Consider the following 19,192-nt stretch of genomic DNA (forward strand, 5'->3'; position numbering starts at 1 on the left):
TGATGACTGAGTGGGCAGAGCCTCAGTGGCCTCCCTGAATCTGCTTCTATGCACCTTGCAGTGAGCCAAAAGATTAGGGTGCTCATTTAGTCCTCTCTCATTACCATATCCAAGCTTGTCTAGGGATTACCCCAGATGCCGGGTCAGCCTGTAGTTAACAAAAGTGAATGGCATGAGCAGTTAGACCTACATGGTGGAGCAAAGTCCATGCCTTGCAGAAAAGGGACACACAAACCTGAGCCAGGACACAGTGCTGTCTCCCTGCATACCTTCCTGCAAAGGGGAACATTGCTTCAGCTCAGGCAGGCCTGACTCTTTCCTCAATTTGATGCTTCTTTGTAATTTATTGAAGCTAAGAGCTCAATAGAAAAGTCTGATAAGTAACACACGATCAAGAGTGCCTTTAAATGATTTTGAAGCTTTCCTAAGCAGTCAGTTCTTTCAACGCTCCAGCTGCTCAGAGAGAACTACATTCATGGGTATGTGAAGTAGGGAAACCTACAGATCAAAAAGAGTGTTCAGGTAATAGACCTGAGACAACGCAGGATTTGGCTTAGACTTGACTGGGTAGTGACGCAAGAAAAGATGAAGAATTTAGAAGAGTTTGAAATGGAAATAAAAAATAATGCTTGCCTGTGCTATGGCATTGTCATCCATAATTATCATGGATTCAAAGTAGTAACCAAGCAAGCTTAGCTTCCAGTGTAAGAGAGCGTGCCCAGCTTGCATTACCACCTGAAATACCACGAGCTTTTGAGCCTAGTAATCCCACCTCACAGAAAATGTGGATTGGTTTTGGTGTGCCTTGCTGTTTTATTTCAGTAAATTATTTAAATATAGAGTGTGAAGAGGCAATGTGGGAGAATGAGTTTATAGACTTGTAGTTAGTTTTTTCAGACAGGATCTGGGCATTGCTCCAATTAATATTTGATTTATTTTCTGCAAAGCATAAGCTTTTAGCAGAAGAGTGTGAAAGAGACTTTCTCTATATAGCCATTAGCTTAAAGGGGTTAAAGCATCTAACTGGCAAATGAGATAGTTAGAAATCCTAATTCAGGCAGAGGAATAGAAATTTCAACATGAATATCTTTCATCCTGGATCTCATGATTACTGAAGGACTAGCAGAGTCAGAGGGACTCCATCAATGTCTCCATTTTTCTTCCACAAAAAAAAAGAAGGCCACACGAAATTATGCAAAGACACATCTATACATATATAAAATGGCACTCAGTTGTAGCCCAAGTCTTCTGAATATCCTATCAGCTACCCTAGGCTGCTTCATATTTCACTACGGATTTTGTGATTCAGGTTCTCAGGAGTTTGATTTCTAATGTACCCTGTGTATGGAGCAAGGTATAATTCCCGTAGGTAGCAGGACATAGAAGAATTAGTCATTTTCATATCAAAATCCTTTTGTGAGTTTAGCCCAAAGGATTATTCTTATATTTCAGAACTACAGACTCATGACAGACAGATTCAGCTGAATATCTTAAAGGATTTAAATAACTACTGTTTATAAAAGTGGGCAAAATGAATCCAAATTTCATCGATTTCTGCTAACTTCTCAGTGTGCCAAGGCAGTATATTTTTGTGTTATACAAATGTCAAAGCCAAGATCTTTTTCTGGAATCTGTGTTTGTTTACAGCTTTATATAGCATACATAAGAAGAAATGCTGTGATGAGGTACTTTATGGCAGGGGAAGGGGAAGACATACGTTTTTAGCAGAATACTCACAGAGAGCATGATATTTCCAGTAGGGTAAAGTTCCATATGAAATTAGTTACCTGTGATGAATTTTAATCTCAATAAGATTAAATTAGTAATCTTTCCTCCAATATTTGATAGCATTTTACTCACTTGAGACCTACATGTTGCCTAAACTCTTTTTCCCCCCAACTTTAGGATAGTATTTGCTAAATAATGTTCTCTTTCGGTCGTCTTCTCGCTGCGCTGTGCAACCTGCTCTAGGTGACCCTGCTCTGGCAAGGGGTTGGACTAGATGGTCTCCAGAGGTCCCTTCCAACCCCTACCATTCTGTGATTCTGTGATTCTGTAAGTATTCCTCCATATTGGCCTCCTTTCAGATTGAAAGCTGCCATTTCTCCTTCATAAAACTATTTCAATATGCATACAGTATCTTTCACCCAGTAATATCAGTAATGACTGTGTAAGGGAACTTTATACATGGCTACAGCTGTAGTTTAACATTACACTGAGGCATCTTCTAGACCTACAGAGAATTAATCTTCTGTGTATTTACAAGCTTATAATCTTCAATCTAATCACAGTTCAAAAAGCAGATCTATGTAGGCTGGAGTTAGATCATATAAGTATACATATATATGTGTATATTTATGAACAATGTTGTGGATAGGTGTATATATAATATGCATACTACACTTTCCTCAAATATTCTGGCTCCTTTCTGAACCCATGGGTAAATATTTTATTACAGAAAGAACAGGAGCTCTATTTATTTGACAGTCATCAGTAGCTTCAAGACTAAGTACACAAATATGTAAAAGATAATTTTCTACATGGTTCAAAACTTTTATGGTCACTCTGGTAAATAAAACACAATGGGGAGAGAACGAGGTTGAACACAACAAACCATTACATAACTTCCCCAAAAGGCTGCAACATATCTTGAGCAATTTAAGTAATTAGATTGCACACCATATGTACATAATATAAATTCTAGTTAATGATAATGGAAAGAAAAAAGGAAAGGACAGATTTTTGATGGTTACTTCTCATTAGCTTTATTTTTCCTCTTGCAAGTATCAAAACCAAATTCTGAGAATGAAGTATTAATTACCTTAATGTAAGATAAATGTGGCTGACATTAAATTAATACCTAGTTTAAATTCAGCTTTTAAGAATGATTCATCACATTTTGACAATTCCCCACAGATTCTCAGCATCCTACTACAAAATGGAGACAGAAACTGTCTCTTTCATTAGATATAACTACAAATAGAAAGACTGACATGTATGTAACAAACTAAATTCATTCTAACCTAAAATGTCCTTTTTGTTAAAGGAAGAGGGTCACATTAAGGGAATCATAATGTTTTGATAGTTACTGCCAGGCCAGGTCTTGCTCAATGTGCTTGTGGATTCGTCTGGATGGCTTTTAAGTCACTGGGGAAAGGCCATTTATTTCTGCCTTGACAGCTGTATCTGACAGTGGATTCTTGCTTTGTTGTACCTTAAAGTACAACATGAAATACAGGGACAGGATTCACTGCAGAGGCATCAACAGAGAGTCAATCTGTACTATGAGCTATCTGCCTGCACAGAGGATCAGAGTTCACTCCGTTCAATAGAAATGTAGTCTCTTTTCGTCATGTGCTGTTGTCCAAACTCCTTGATCTTCCCCCATCTTATCTGTCTTTTCTCAAAAAAAAGAACAAAACCCAAACCAAAACAATCAAACAACAAAAAAACAACTAACCAAAAAAAAGCCACCTAAAATAAGTGATCTGTGAAAAGGGCTGTCCATTCCAGAGTTGTATATGAATAAACATTTTTGCAGATTTATTTTCTGGCTTCTAAGCCTCACTGTATAATATTCTTTTGTGGTGTGATCATGAAAAGCTTGTGAAACAGCATCTCTGTAATACTTCAAAGCACCAGAATCTGCGTGGCCCATTTCTACCTTTCCTCACATTACTGGATGTGGATTTGCTGGTATGTACAACAAGCCAGAATTTGGCCTCAAATCTAAAGCACTGCTTTAGTATGTAACCTATATAGTCGCATGGGACTCTGAGTGTTAATGTGCCAGCCACAGGGGAGAACACAGAGATCCTTAGGAGCATCTATTCCGAGATGCTCTTCTTATTTCTCTTATTTCTCTTATTTCAGACCTCTTATTTCTGCGGATTTAAGCATGAATTAATATATTTTCAAAATGAAAAGGCAGGGGGGAAAGAAGAGCTGCAAAAAAATTCCCCAAATCCTTCATCATGTGAACGTGGCAGGAAGCAAGGTACACAGAAGGGCTTGAACAAAAGTATTATCATGGCATTATATATTTACACATGAAAAAATCATAGCACTACGAGTCAGAAATTTTACTTGTTAATTCAGATGAAACCTGACAGCTTAGTGAAGACCTGACGATGAATAAATACTCCAAGATCAATACCTAAATCCATTACAGAGAGTTCAGAGAACTGCAGCTCAGCAGAGGGCTTTCTGTGTTCCCACTCCTGCACAGCTTCTTTTCTCATGGATCATGCCAGCTTCAAGATTGACTGCCTGTTCCTCTTCAGGAAACACCCTCCCCTTCACTAAAGTTCACCATAGGAACACCACAAAGTCAAGCCTCCAGCTGCTGCAAAAAGAAGGGGTCTGTCCTCTTACTGCGTCTGCTCTCTTCACCACAAATCGCAGATGAAACTCTGGGTAGTATGAAAAGACTTTGCTCATGTGCAAGTTGTAGCAACTTTCCAGAGAGGAGCAAATTTAATAAATGGAGTAAGCTTATACAAGGAAGGCCTTGGCAAAGGAAGGTCCTGAGGAGGTGTCTATGGACTGGTGCAAGGAAACGCATCTGCTCTACTTGTACCTAGAGCTAGTCACACACAGAGCTATGCTATGTGGCACTGAAAAATGCTCTGGCTTGTGGTGATGGAGGGAGAAAAACCATGTGAAAGTCCCCAGAGACTCCCTGGTAAATCGGTATCTCTGCATCGTGCTTAAGGTATCTCGAGTCTCATAAGACCTACCAGCTCGTGCTCAGCGCCATCCTAGTGCTCTTACATCTGTGATGTATGTGTATCACAGACAGTGGGGGGGGGGCTCCAGGTGTGCAACAAATTTCTGTCAGTAAAATTTCCTATCTGTGGAGGCACGCCCTGAACTTTTCTCCCAGTTGTTTCATCTTAACAGCTCTTTGATCCAGAAATAACAATGAATCTGGCAAAAAAAAAACCAAAAAACAAACCAACAATATTCCTGCATTTTGGGAAAGTTTTGATTTATATCCAGAACTTATACCCTGAAGCAGATCATTTATACTGCTCTTCAGCAGCCTCAGGTGATCAAATCACTGTTTCTTCTGATCCAGAGGTGCAAGTATGTTAAACCATATGTTTATGGTTCAAATTTACAGGGTGTGTAACTTGCATGCAAACAAATCCTATTTACATATTGATTCCTCAAAAACTCAAACTTCTTCCTTTGGAAATAATCCAGTTTCACGTAAGGTATAATGCAAGGGAAAACAAAAAAAAACCCAGGCTAGTCTAGTACTTTGCTGTCCTAAAAGAAAACGGCATAGACATTTCAGAAATGGGATACCAGATCTCCAGCACAACAGTGCAATGGGCAAACGACAGACTTGCACTAAGAAGTCCTAAATTAAACCAGTCTGTGAGTAACCTGACAAAGTCCATAATACACTTCTCACAACTGGAAGTCACTTCTTTTCAGATCTGGGGAAAAAAAAAATCCATAATTATGTTCTGAAGAGCTAAACAATGAGTTGTTATGATGCATCCTTTTTTTTTTCTTTGTTTTCAGTTCCTCAATTACATTCATAACCAGAAAAAATGATGTAGTAAAGCTGATAGTATGAATCTCAGTATTCATATGCTAAGCTTTAGAAGGGGTTTTGTTTTGCAGATAGAAACTAGACCCAGTTATTTGTACCCTACATTACATTACAGTGGCCAGAAGCAGTGTTGTAGAAATACACAAACTCAGTAATCAGCAGGGACTTTTTTCTTAGGGATGCTTAGTGGATGCAGAGATCTTATGTTTTCTGTAGTGTTGCACTGGCCCTACTGTAGCCTTAGAATAGACCTGGAACATATCAGCAGAGAAAAGGGAGAAAAGGATAACACTATATGCCATGATATCTGTGTATATACTTCACAGAACTCTTAACCACCAAACAGATATCCAAACAGAAAGGGTAAAGATCAACATAAGGATTTAGCTGCATGGTGAATGTTTGAATTAATGGAAGGCATAACCCTAGATTCAAGCATTTACCATTAGGAGTCTCATCAGTTTGCCAACAGCACACAGGCTTCTGAGCCTTTTCCCCTTCAGAGACACTATATGTCCTATGGCATCAGTGGAAGTAGCCAATAAATGTATTAGCATATATATAAATTTTAAGAGGACTGGGTCCTGGGACCACAGCTCTAAGCCTTACCACATTCTGCTGTGGGTGCATTGCCGTCTGGCTGGTTTCCAACTGGACTGGCTGCTTTTGTTACGAATGTGCCAGTTGGCAATACGTGGGCGCAAGTTAACCTAAACATATTGAGCAGCTACATGCCTTAAGGGTGTTGGTTCTTTTGGATATCAAAGGTAGTAGTGTTGATTGGGCCTAGGAATAAAACATACCTGAACGAGTTTGGTAATATTCTGTGCACATTTACATTTTGGGGCGGAATTTGCTATTCTATCATTACACTCTGAATTCAATCTCTGGGAGAAAGGCAAAAATGATAAAACAGCATTAGGTCTGCCTAACTCACCAGTTGTGCTTTTTTTTGTGCTCTTGGAACACAAAGATCCAGTTCCGATCTTTTTTTGCTGACTTCAACAAGAATAGAAATAAGGCCTAGGGTCACCGTTTCCTTGTTGACTTTTTCCTCATTTTTTACATTTGAACTCAATTTGAGATAAACTTTGCCCTCTGGGGAAGCAATTACAGATAATACTAAGATCAACATAAATTAAAACCTGATCATATTTACAATGTCACCAGTTTGTGAATTATGCTCCCTGTGTGAAATGTTTTTTTCCGTTTAGTTTTGGAAGGGTCACGGCTGTGTATACACTTATACGTATAAACAGAAATACCGATACATCAAACAAAATCATTCTTCCTTCTAGAGTGATTTTTTATCTATACAGCACTGGTAATGCATAACCTCAATCAGGAAATAAGTTTTCTTGGCACCCAATTTCCCTCAGTCTTTGGATCCATTAGTGAAAAGTTATTATATGCATCCTGGCTTTTTTTTTTTTTTAAGAAAGCATAAAATCATTTTTATACTCATAGTAATGTTTATGCTTTGGAATAAATCTGCAAAACAAGACAAAAGGAAAAACCACACATTTAGGAACTACCTTTTCAAGATCTGACGGAATTAACACATGAAGCAAATAAACAGATATTCTTTACGTGGATGAAATTACTTTTCCTAAAGTGAATAAAAGTTATGATTTAAAAAAAAAAGAAAAAAAAAAGAAAAATATATATATGGCAGAAATGCTTTATTTTACTTTACATTTGAAAGAAATATTTGCCTGTGCTTGACAAACTGGGACAGTGAACATGGGAAATGGAAGAATGGCAGAAAGCAGATATCAGAAAGACCTGGAGGTCATTTTTAGCCATCCCAAATGCAAGATAGTACCTTACAGTATGCTCCTGAGAATTTGGTCCAGTCTGATTTTAAATGAATCATCTGATACCATTTTTACAACCTCTCTGAGGAGACTATTCCACTGTCAAATAAATATGCTTGTGAGTCTCAGACACAGAAGTTATTCAGGCATTAGAATTAAAATTAGAGTCAAAGGCAAAATAAACTGAATAAAATGTTATGTATAGTTTTGGTTTGCCATCCAGACTCGATTAGAGTTAACAAAACATAATGAATGTGCATGCAAGCTCTCAGCAGGATGCCTTGCAAGACCTAATTGAGGATTCGGGGCTGAAGCAAAATAGTCTTGTCAAGAAGCATAGGTTTTGAAAAGAAGCGGATTTATATGTAGAAAATTATGAAAATATTTTCATATATTTCTACATCTCTTGTTCCAAAAGAGGAAGAGGAAGTATGACTGTGGTTCGTCTCTCCTACAGAAGTCCAGAGGATTTTATTTTTTTTTCCCACTAGAAAAATAAAGGTGTGCCTTTCCCTCAGGTTAGGTAACATGTAATCACTATTACATGAAATCAAATCCTAATTAAGGTTAATTAGTTGGAGCTGTAAGATAAATTCATTACGTACAGTAAATTCTATCTTCCATCGTAGCTCTCAGCCATACCTTGTTGCCCTAATGCATGAAAGCCCAGGTCTTCTCCAGTATGCAAGTACGCCCAAGAGAATACACCTTTTTTCCAAAGAAGTGAATCCAAAATTTGCAGCCCCAGGGACATAAACTGCAATAGCTGAGTGCCCACTACATCTCTCACACCAGCCTGGGTAGGGACTGTGCCTCAGGGTATTCCCACTTGCCATGATTGTGGGTTTGTGGAGGCAAAGGAGTAACCTAATCACAGCAGACATCACATTCATCCAGCTAGAGGGGGTGGGGGGCTGAGGTGGTCAGGAAATCCTGGGCAAATTTGTGGGTAAGCAGCCCGCACCACACACCACACTCCTTAGGGGCAAGGGGGCTGTGCAGGAGACCATCGTGGGGTCTGGACTTATCGGGCTGCGTGCCCTGCCTGCCTGTGTGGAGCACATGTGGGAAGGGTGAAGCTTTCCAGATGCTTCAGCTAGGTTGGGTACTCTGAACACTTGCCAGCTGGCAGTCCCAGACTAACATACTGCAAAAGAAAGATCCAAAGGAGGGAGAGGAGAGGCCACAGACAATTCCTCCTTCCTGGGAACAGCCGGGATGATGATGTCCCATGGCCAGGGACAAGTGCAAACCCCTCAGCTTGGATCTCCCAAAGGGAGCGGGGAGCCTCTGCTAGGGCTCCCCCAGCTTTTTATTGAAAAACTCCCAAGCCAGCCAAGGCTTGGCTGACTCTGATTTCTCCTATCTGGAGCTGGCCATAAGCAGCCAGCTAAAATCCCACCCCGCTGGCTGTGGGTCCCTCCTGCAGAACAGCCTCCTCTTACACCCATACCTAACAAAAAGGCTACAGAGAAAAACAGAGCATCTTGAAGCTCTTTTTTTTCTGTTCTAGAGGAATCCTTCATCAGCTGCTTTGGACAATACAATAATTGCCTGCAGCACAGTTGTAAGGCTGAAAATCTGGCCCAAAATATCAGTTTATTTTGTCTTTAGTACGTTTCTAATTCGTCAGTGCAGACTGATCTTACTCACAAGGGGGGAAAGCTATTTTTGTGCTGTTGCCAAGATACTACTGGCACCAGCAGACTGATCAGATAGCAGCTGTCAATAGCTGTGACAAACTAACACGATGATTCAAAGAAGGGAATTTAAATGATGTAGAACTAACAGTGGTACAGAGCCTGCTTGATATATCTCCCACGTGCAAATCTTCTGCTCCTGCCTGGAAAGCTGGGTAAGTCAGTCCCATTCCTTTGCAAAGCTCCCCATGACACTGAACATCATGAGAGGAACAACCTAGAGTTATCATTCACAAACCCCATCACAGATCCTGTACTTCATGCCTAGCATAGATGCCCTTAGAAGTGTACAATATATGTTGAAGGCTACTATAAAGGTGGCTTTGAGAAACACCGTACTACCAGAAATAACGATTGTACAAGCAAGCTAGGATTGAAAGGCTTTGAGAGCATAAGTGAATGCAGAAACACAGAAAGGGTAGTCATACCTAATGCAAACTAAATACTTTTAGGGAAAGCTTAACAAACACAAGCCAGAAACACTTCACAAAAGCAAGATTCTTTACCTTTATTGCCGGCTTTTCAACAGTAAAATCTAATAATGCCTTATGCTTTCTTCAGAATTTGTTCCAGAATAGTAATTTTCAGCATAAAAAGCTGCACTTAAAAAGAAGTCCAATTTAAAAGAGACATAGTGGCAAAAGGAGTCTGGATTTGCTTGATCTTTGCACAAAAACTGAAGAATAAGCATTGGCGAAAATAATGCCATTTACGTTCAGTAATGAAAATGTTTTTAACAAAATGTGTACACACTTTGCATTTATATGTCTGTAGCTTGGCATATGCAGCGTAAAGAAATAATTTACCAATGATACTAGCTGTTACATTAGGGATTCTGTGCCCACATAAAAATGTAAAATGTATATCCTGATTGTGAGTCAAATGTACTTAAAATGTAAAATCTCTGTCCAATAAAAATGCTTCAAAGTCACCTTGCAAAATGGAAAGTATGAAATAACACTAAATGCTACATGAATAGATATTTAAACAGAAACCTTTTTTATCTAGGTATAATTAGTGTAATATTTTTTAAATACAATCACAAAAAAATGGAAATGTGTTTTTCTATGTGTATGTATATGAGTCTGTGTGTGTATACATATATATATATGTATGCATACGTATACAGACACACAAATCTACAGAATCATATAATAGACATTAGGATCAGTATGATACTATTTCTGAAATTTGTATCTTTTGCCTTCCTGTAAGGCAATAGATAATAGTAAACAAGGTATGATTCCTTTACCTTGTACCTTTTCAATGTCAAGGGAAAGGTTAAAGTATAAGCAAAAGAGAATATATAGCATTTTGCTGAGAAAGCACTACTGTAAAATGCTGTCAAATGAGATAAACAAGGATCCTGTGTGTCTCTGGGATGACAGTGAAATTTGGATCAACTACTACTAGTTGGGAAACTCCTTTCTGCCAAATGGAGATTCCCTTAGACAAGTCTAGATTTGAAAGGTTCTGAAGTTGCCAGAGAGTTCAAAACTCTTCATCTGCCACTTCAATATGTTTCTGGAAAATCATAATTTTTGCCTCTATTTCCCTGTCAGTCCTCAAGACAGGCCAGGATTCTCAGGCAGCAATATTAAATATTTGATTAGTACAGTTTTCCTTTAGTATGACTTTTCAGCTATATCATCCCTTCTAGCTAAGAAAACAAGGCTAAAGATACGTTATTGTATTGGGCTTATGTGGCAAGGTTTTGGAAGCAGGGGGGCTGCAGGGATGATCTCTGTGTGAAGATACTAGAAGCAGACCCCATGTCAGACATAGGCACTGCCAACACGCTCCAAGATGGACTCGCTGCTGGCCAAAGCTGGGCCAGTCAGACCCATTGGTAGTGCCTCTGTGACATCATGTTTCGGAAAGGGTAAAAACCATTGCACAGCAGTTGGGAGAGAGGAGTGAGAAGAAGTGAGAGAAACAGCCCTGCAGACATCAAGGTCAGTGGAGAAGGAGGGGGAGGAGGTGCTCCAGGCGCTGGAGCAGACATTCTTCTGCAGCCCATGGTGAAGACCATGGTGAGGCTTGGTGTCCCCCTGCAGCCCACGGAGGTCAGCAGTTGAGCAGATACCCACCCGCAGCCCGTGGAGAACCCTGTACCAGAGCAGGTGGATGTGCCTTGATGGAAGCTGCAGCCCGTGGAGATCCCACACAGGAGAAGGCTCTTGGCAGGACCTGTGAACAAGTGGAGAGGAGCCCACCCACATAGAAGCAGGTTTTCTGGCAGGACCTGTGACTTTGTGTGGGATCCACACTGGAGCACTCCATTCTTGAAGTACTATACCCCATGGAAAGGACCCATGCTGGAGCAGTTCTTGAAGAACTGCAGCTTGTGGGAAGGTTCCAGGTTAGAGAAGTTCATAAAAGGCTGTATCCCATGGGGAGACCCCATGCTGGAACAGAAGAGGGTATTTTTAGTTTTTATTCTTGTTTCTCCCTATCCTACTCTGTTACAATTATTTGGCAATAAATTAAATTATTTCCCCAAAGTCGAGCTCGTTTTGCCTGTGATTGCAATTAGTAAGTGATCTTCCTGTCATTATCTCAACCCTCAAGCTATTCATCATATTTTCTCCCCCTGTCCCATTAAGAAGGGGGACTGATAAAATGGATTGGTGGGCACCTGGCAGCCAGCCAAGGTCAACCCGCCGCAGTTAATAAATGCACCAAAAATTCATAAATTTCAAAATATGAGGCCAAAATTTGTACCAATTCCATACTGCATGTGCAACAACAAACAACTACTGAATTATATGATTCCTGGAGCATTTTGTTTTGTATTGTGTCTTTACTGCTCTGCACAAATGCCTAGCAAAATGCTGTAAGGGAATCGCCAATGAAATCAACATCTAACATGGTGGAAACTTTTACATTTGGATCGATTCCTAAGTAAATAGGAAACTTCTGATGATGGCTCCTCAGAGAGTTTTTCAAAGAGCTAGGAACAAAAAAAAGATAACTTACACAACCATCGGATCAGAAGTGACAGATTTGCTCTCCTAGCACTCATCCTGCAAAACAGTTATTTTTGCATTCAGTTTTAAACATGAAAAATGTGTGATCACTTATCATCTCAAGTTAACCATAAGTTTGGTTTTGCAAATTTATTTAGCGGCAAGCAGGAATGAACACTAGTTCTTGATATCTCATTACTTCTTGTTGACAAATATCAAGAAGAAGCAGAATTAGCAAAATAAAGCATCATGGAACAGAACTTATATGTTATTTCTTAAAAAAACCGAAGGCATATAAATAAAAACAGAAATCCTCATTCATGTTATTTTTGGTTGGTTGTTTTTAGGTTAAATTTCCTTTTTAAAATAGAAATAACCTCAGCATAGGGTGTTTGTTAAGAAATAATGATCAGCCAAAGGATTCTCAAATGGCCATTAATCTTCAAGACATTCCCTCAAATCTTTGTTGTATTCTTTGCTAGTAACTATGCCAGCATAGAATCTTCTTTTGGAAGATACCTAAGTGAAAATACAAGAGAAAGGTTGGACAAAATCCCTTCAAAATAAAGTCATAAGACTGAACAGATGAAAATGCCTTGGTTTTATGTAGGAGTTTAGAACATGACATTCCAAAATTCTGATTCAGGCTCACGTGTTTCAGGTGTGCCAGAAACCACCCCTGCCTTCAATTTCCCACTGGGAAAAGATAACAATAATATTTACTCGTCTCATGTGGCTGTCAAAAGGAAATCCCATATTAAGTATCAAGAACTGAGGCCGGTGTCATATTTTTCAGATTCAAATACTGACCCACAGAGAGACCCCAGGATCTAAGTAGACTGAGAATTTTAGAAGCCTAAGTGACATAGGAAGAAATAGGACTATGGGTCCTAAATAACTCTTGGGGGACAACACAAAACAAAAGTAATATTATAACCTAAACACATACAGAAAGTCTCTCTAAACCTATGAAGAAGTGTACTTGAATATTAAGCTTGAATTTTGCAGAAAGAAAGTGGCGAGAAGGAAGAACTCACTTTAGAAATCATTGTAAAGGCTCCGGCTGGCAAATTCAGGAACAGTAGAAATACAGAAAGAAAGTGAAAGAGAGAGAAAAAATGCCATTCTGAAGGGTCCATAGCCAGTCGCTAGGACGTGTACCTGCGATGTTGGTGACCGGGAGTAAAGTAGGTGCTCTGCTTTGTCTGAGACAAAGCCTTGCAGTTGGACCTCTCATATCTGAGCGTCTTCACTAGTTCACTCACTGCTCTGTAATCTCCTTTACCATTGCATTGTCTGGTTTTGAGCAGATGGTATACCCTGAACCCCTCAGACTCACATCTAAACAACAGCCTTGGTCATGGTAAAGTAAGGTTTTCACAATCATGATAAAACCCCTAGAAATATTGTCTATACTAGGGAGCAAGGTGCCTGCACAGAGAGTTATGTAATTGCCTGACCTTCCCTTTGCGATTATGTTCTTCCCATCCTGCTGTTTCCTCCACTGTTGTTCCAGCTCTCTATTGTTGTGCCATATCTGTCACCGGAGTTAAAACCCTCTGAGAACAGAATATGCCTGTCTACGTGCCTAGCATATTTTGGGTGATACCACAATATACACAGTATACACAAATAGTTATAATAGCTTCACCATATCTATATCATAAACTTTTGCAAGCTGGGTGTTTGCGTGGTGGTATTTGGTTGGATCACATTAATTGAACTCACTGTTTTCGCAAGCACCGGTAGTTAGTGCTCTTGCCAAAGTATCTTAGCCTTTGATGCTGCTGTAATATTCTCTAACCCTGTTCTTGTATCACACCCTATAACGTCTTTTTTGTTTTGAAGGGTGAGGGTTTATTTCCACTGAAACTAGCCACCCTCTGACGTCAATAGACTGAAGTTTTGGATAACAAAAAAGAAATTGCCTAATGGTAGAAGGAGAAAAAAAAAAAGAAATGAAAGACTTATGAATGACATCTTCCTACAGAAGAGGAAAAGATAAAGACCTGAAATAATAATAACCAGATGACTACTCATTAACTGCCCTGTCAGCAGTTTAAGACTTTCCAAGTCTTTCTATCAACAGATGGACAATTACACTGGTTGTTTTCCTCCACACACACTTTGAAGTTCTATTTAATTCCTTGTGTATGCTTTAACATGCTAGGTGCTTCCAGCTGTTAAGCAAGACAGATTTTATCCCTCAGACCTTCTGCTGAGGGATCAGTCATGTAAACTGGTCATTCCTTTAAGGAATCCTATAAATATTTCTATAAAAATTGTGTTTGTGTTTTACCAAATAATTGTCATAGACACAGCTGAACTGTGTGTTGTACCCAGGAGCCAGTTGTAGTCACCTGATTTGGGAGAATATATATGAGGGCATGGACGGTGATTGTCACCCACGGATTGACAGTAGCTGAGAAGTTGTTTTGGAGAATTTTAGAGAAAACACAATTTTTTCCACTACAGTTCTTAGAGAAACATAATCTCTCTGCCATTTCCATTGACACATACACCTTTGTCTATGGTTCATCATCCAGCTGAACCTCTTTTCTCCCTGCTTCCCGAGCAACACAAATTTATCAAGCTTCATGTAGTTCGGAGCTGGATTCTTGAATTAGTAAGACAAATATTCACAAATACACATGTAGTCAGGTTCTTAGAGAGCGTTAGTCACAAGCCATTTGAGTTAATGAGAATTAAGCATACCATTAAAAATGGTCCATGACCTTTCACTGAGAAGTAGAAGGCTAAGGATATACTTTGAAGTGCTCGTTTTTTTAACCTGAACTGATTGACAGAAAAATCTGTAATACATCAAGACCACATATATATAATCAACACAATTTTATTTAAAAAAAACCCCTCTAAATACATTTGTTAACACAACTTCATCAGCTTCAGAAGAGAGGCCATATCATAAACATACAAATCAGTAAACCTGTTTACTGATCATGCTGAACAATATAGAATTATGTATGAGGGATGGTGAGGAAGGATACTGTTTTCTCATGTTCCTGAAACAGTTATCAAACTAGTCAATTGGAGTCTTTATTTTCTTCCGTGGGTTTTTAAGAGATTAATGACCAGATAACATGAAGGCATTAAAATTCTTTAATTAAGCGGGTAGTAGTTTTAAATATTAGACTCTTAGAACATATTACATGTCCCTGTCCCAAAAAGGGATGAAGAAATGTAGTCTCCATTGGAGTGAAATGTCTTCTTTTGGGTTATTGGTTTTAAGGTTTTTGGGTTTGGTTTTGGGTATTTTTTCTAATTTTCATCTTCAGGTTTTATACACAGAATACAAATCAAATGACTAGATTTCAGGAAAGGGAACTATTTAGAGCACTTAGTCTTACTAACTAAGCAGTGAAAATCATTTACCATCTACTTTATAAACTCTTAGTTATCTCAGTGATAAGTGCTGTGGAAATCATAATGCTCTTTTATTACCCATGGATCTGTGTAAAGACCATAAACGCCACAATTAACATTCATGCTATCACATGAGTCCCACCCTCAACTTTCTAGATGCCAAAGTCAAAACAAACTATGAGCAGAGAGAACAGTGGGGCCCAGCAGAGGACCTGCTTTTGTTTTTTAATTCTTCAACTCCAAAATGTCAGAGAGAATAAAATGGAAGATTTTTCATTTCCTGTTGATTTAGAGGATTTGGAACGATGTTTAGAAAAAAAGAATCTGTAATCATGGTAAGTGTATGGATAGGCTTGGTCCTTTGCCCATTCATTCTTTCACATATATATATATGTGGTTTTTTAGAGTCTCATGATTTGAGGTCATTTTTCCTAAGCCAAACTTTTCTTTAGTGAGAAGATACAGAGCATGACAGCTCTGGGCAGGGGCACCCTGAGCTGTTTCTGATGCATATTCTATTAGAGGACCAACACAAGAAATTCTGCTTTTTGCTACCTTTGTCACCTCTCATCCACAGCACCTACCTTCCATTTTACCCTGAGTACAGAGTCAAGCAGGAAGCAGTCACTCGGAAAATTACCTCCACCAGCTCTGCATGAACAGGCAGCTCCCTGCTTTTTTAGAATTCTCCAGTGATCTTTTATGGTCCAAATTCAACTCCTTGTTTTATTGAAGGCAAAGGTCAGTAAAAATACAGAAGACCTGGACTTTTTAAAAAGTGTATAAAATATTTAAAAATAATTTTGAGGGTAATAAAAACTGTCAAGGTTTTGATTTTGAGAAACAAAACTACTTCTGAGTGAAAATATTAACTCTTTTATTCAAAATAAACCACAGAATCAGAGAATGGTTGAGATTGGAAAGGACTTCTGGAGGTCTTCCGGTCCAAACTCACTCCTCAAGCAGGGTCAACTAGAGCCAGTCAGCCAGGATCACGTCCAGATGACTTTTGAATATCTTCAAGCATGAAGGCTCCACAACCTCCCTGGGCAATCTATGCCAGTGTTTGGTCTCCCTCACAGTGAAAAAGTGTTTCCTGCTGTTCAGACACAATCTCCTGTGTTTCAGTTTGTGCCCATTGCCTCTGGTCCTGTCAATGGACAGCACTCAAAAGAACCTGGCTCAAATTTCTTTGCACCCTTCCTTCAGGTATTTGTACATTTTGATGAGATATTCCTGAGATTTCTCCTAGCTGAACAGTCCCAGTTCTCACAGCCTTCCCTCATAGGTGAGATGCTACAGTCCCTCAGTCATCTTCATGGCTCTTCATTGGACTCTGTCCAGTATGCCTATGTCTCTCTTGCCCAGGACTGAACACTGCACTACAGTTGTGACCTCACCAGTGCTGAATAAAGGGGAAGGATCACCTTCTTTGATCTGATGCCTGCCAATCCCCTGCTTAATGCAGCCCAGAAGGATGTTGGCCTTCTTTGCCATGAGGGTGTATTGTTGGCTTATGTTCAGCTGGCGTCCACCAGGACCCTCAGGGCCTTTTCTGCCAAGCTGATTTCCAGCCGGGCAGCCCCCATCATGTACTGGTGCCCGGGATTGTTCCACCTTCCCAGGTACAGGGCTTTGCAATTCCCCTTATTGAACTTCATGAAGTTCCTGTCAGGCAATTTCTCCAGACTATCAAGGTCCCTTTGTAGGGCAGCACAGCTGCCCACAATGGGCCCACACAATCACTGTGGCACAAACATGAAGTTTCTCATCTTACAATACAAAACCACCACTTGTCAAAAACTGTTAGGAAAAGCTGTTACCAAAACTTCTAACCAATAAATGGAACAAGAAGATAAGTAGGAATCTAGTTCATCAAAGAAAGCTTCTTTTTCACTTCAGTAAATCACATTTTCTCTGAACTCCTATTATCAATCAAGAAAAGCAACAATGTTTCACAGTAAGGCAATTTAGTAGGAATTTATGAATGTTGGGAAGTGGCAAATTAGAGTAGATACTATCTTGTTCAGCCTGACTAGTTATAATGCCAGCTGAGTATGACTATATTAATTATGGGTATTTTACTTTTTTTTTTAACAGTGTTTCATGCCTTTACGCAACATAAACTGTAGTAATGGATTAAATGCAGCCTTGAAACCATGACTGCAGAGGGTCTCATCTTGCCTCTTAAGATAAGAAGGATGCTATCAACTCAATGAAAAGACCTTAACTCAATGAAAAAGCCTCCCTTAACGTGGGAGGTTAATTTGGAATTTATGATTGACTTCTTGTGTGGATGCCCATATTCTCAATTCTGAAGTGTGTAATTTGGAATAAAGACCCTTATTTTAGAGTCAGAGGATGTGATTCATCTCATTTAGCTACAGACATCTACAGCTGAGATGTTTATAATCAAACAAGTCATCTTTATAGTCAAATAGAAAGATAGAGACGCCCAGAGGATGTGATTTATATGTCTTATTTTTGATTTCTACGTTTAGAATAAGATGAATCATATACTAGAAATGAAATTGATTATTAAAGGAGGTCTAAATAAGTGATTCAGTGTGAATAACTAAAGTTTTGTGGGATTAACCTGCTCACGAGGTCAAAAACAGTTAATTTGCAATCACTGTTTTATAACCTATCTCAGCCTGAATTAATTTTCCATGTAGATCAGACTTAAACGAATCCATGACAACTGCTGTATCACTGCTTCCACTTTCTATTACCTTGGTTTCTCCAAAAATTTCCCATATAAATGCTGACAAATCCTAATCCTGCCAAACATCTGATTATCTTCAGTGATACAGTTGCAAAATTTTCACACACTGCATGTAGACTTCTGCTTGCACATCATTCCAGATGATGCTTATTTCTCAAACAGATCACAGCCTTCAATGATCAGGTTTTTCATACCATATTTCAGCTAGCCTAGATGAAAACTGGTCATTTTCCAGAAAGCTTCTACAAAATATGTATTTGCAGAAATCATTCTCTGATGCACAACCTTATTCCCTCTTTTGCCATTACAGTTTATCGCACAGCTTGTCCCACTGATATTATATTGAACACTAAAGTTGATAATATCTAACTGTACCTCATGCTTGATTTCTTTAGCGTAAGCACAATTTTCAGTAAAGTATTTTACTGAATAGCTTATCACATAGCTCCTTGCACACAGATACCCAAGAACTGTTTTGTGTTCTGAAAACCTATGATGGGAAGAAAGATACAAAGTCTAGACTATTGAACAGCCTATTTAAGGTAATTCAGCAAGCCAGAAACTCACATCGAGGAGCGAACTTTTCAGGCAACAACAGGAATTCAGTTGCAGGCGTGATTTTGAAGATTAACAGGGAGATGGCTGAACAGAGTCAATATCCAGTGTGGTTTGCCTGGGGGTCATGAGGGGAACTCCTCCAGACTGTGTCACGGCAGGATTGCATTCCAGAAGGGATATTTTTAGATTGGGTGGTGATTGGGTGGTACTTTCAGGAGAAACTACTATTCAGAAGGAATCGGTAATAAATCTGTGTCTTTGCTCAATTTCTTGTGAAACAAGGAGAAGCCATGCACATAGCTGTGAGATATTGTTAAAAGGATGGCATCCTTTTAGGTTGGAGGGATAATGCCTCACTGATGGAGCCTCCTGCTTTCCAAAGAAAGCCTGTTATGAAAAAGGGTCCCCCATGACTTATCCACAAAACACTTAGTCTATCAGCCTGTACGGTTTCATTGGTGAAATATAATGCT

The sequence above is a fragment of the Chroicocephalus ridibundus genome, chromosome 1, assembly GCF_963924245.1.
Source record: "Chroicocephalus ridibundus chromosome 1, bChrRid1.1, whole genome shotgun sequence".
Lineage (NCBI taxonomy): Eukaryota > Metazoa > Chordata > Aves > Charadriiformes > Laridae > Chroicocephalus > Chroicocephalus ridibundus.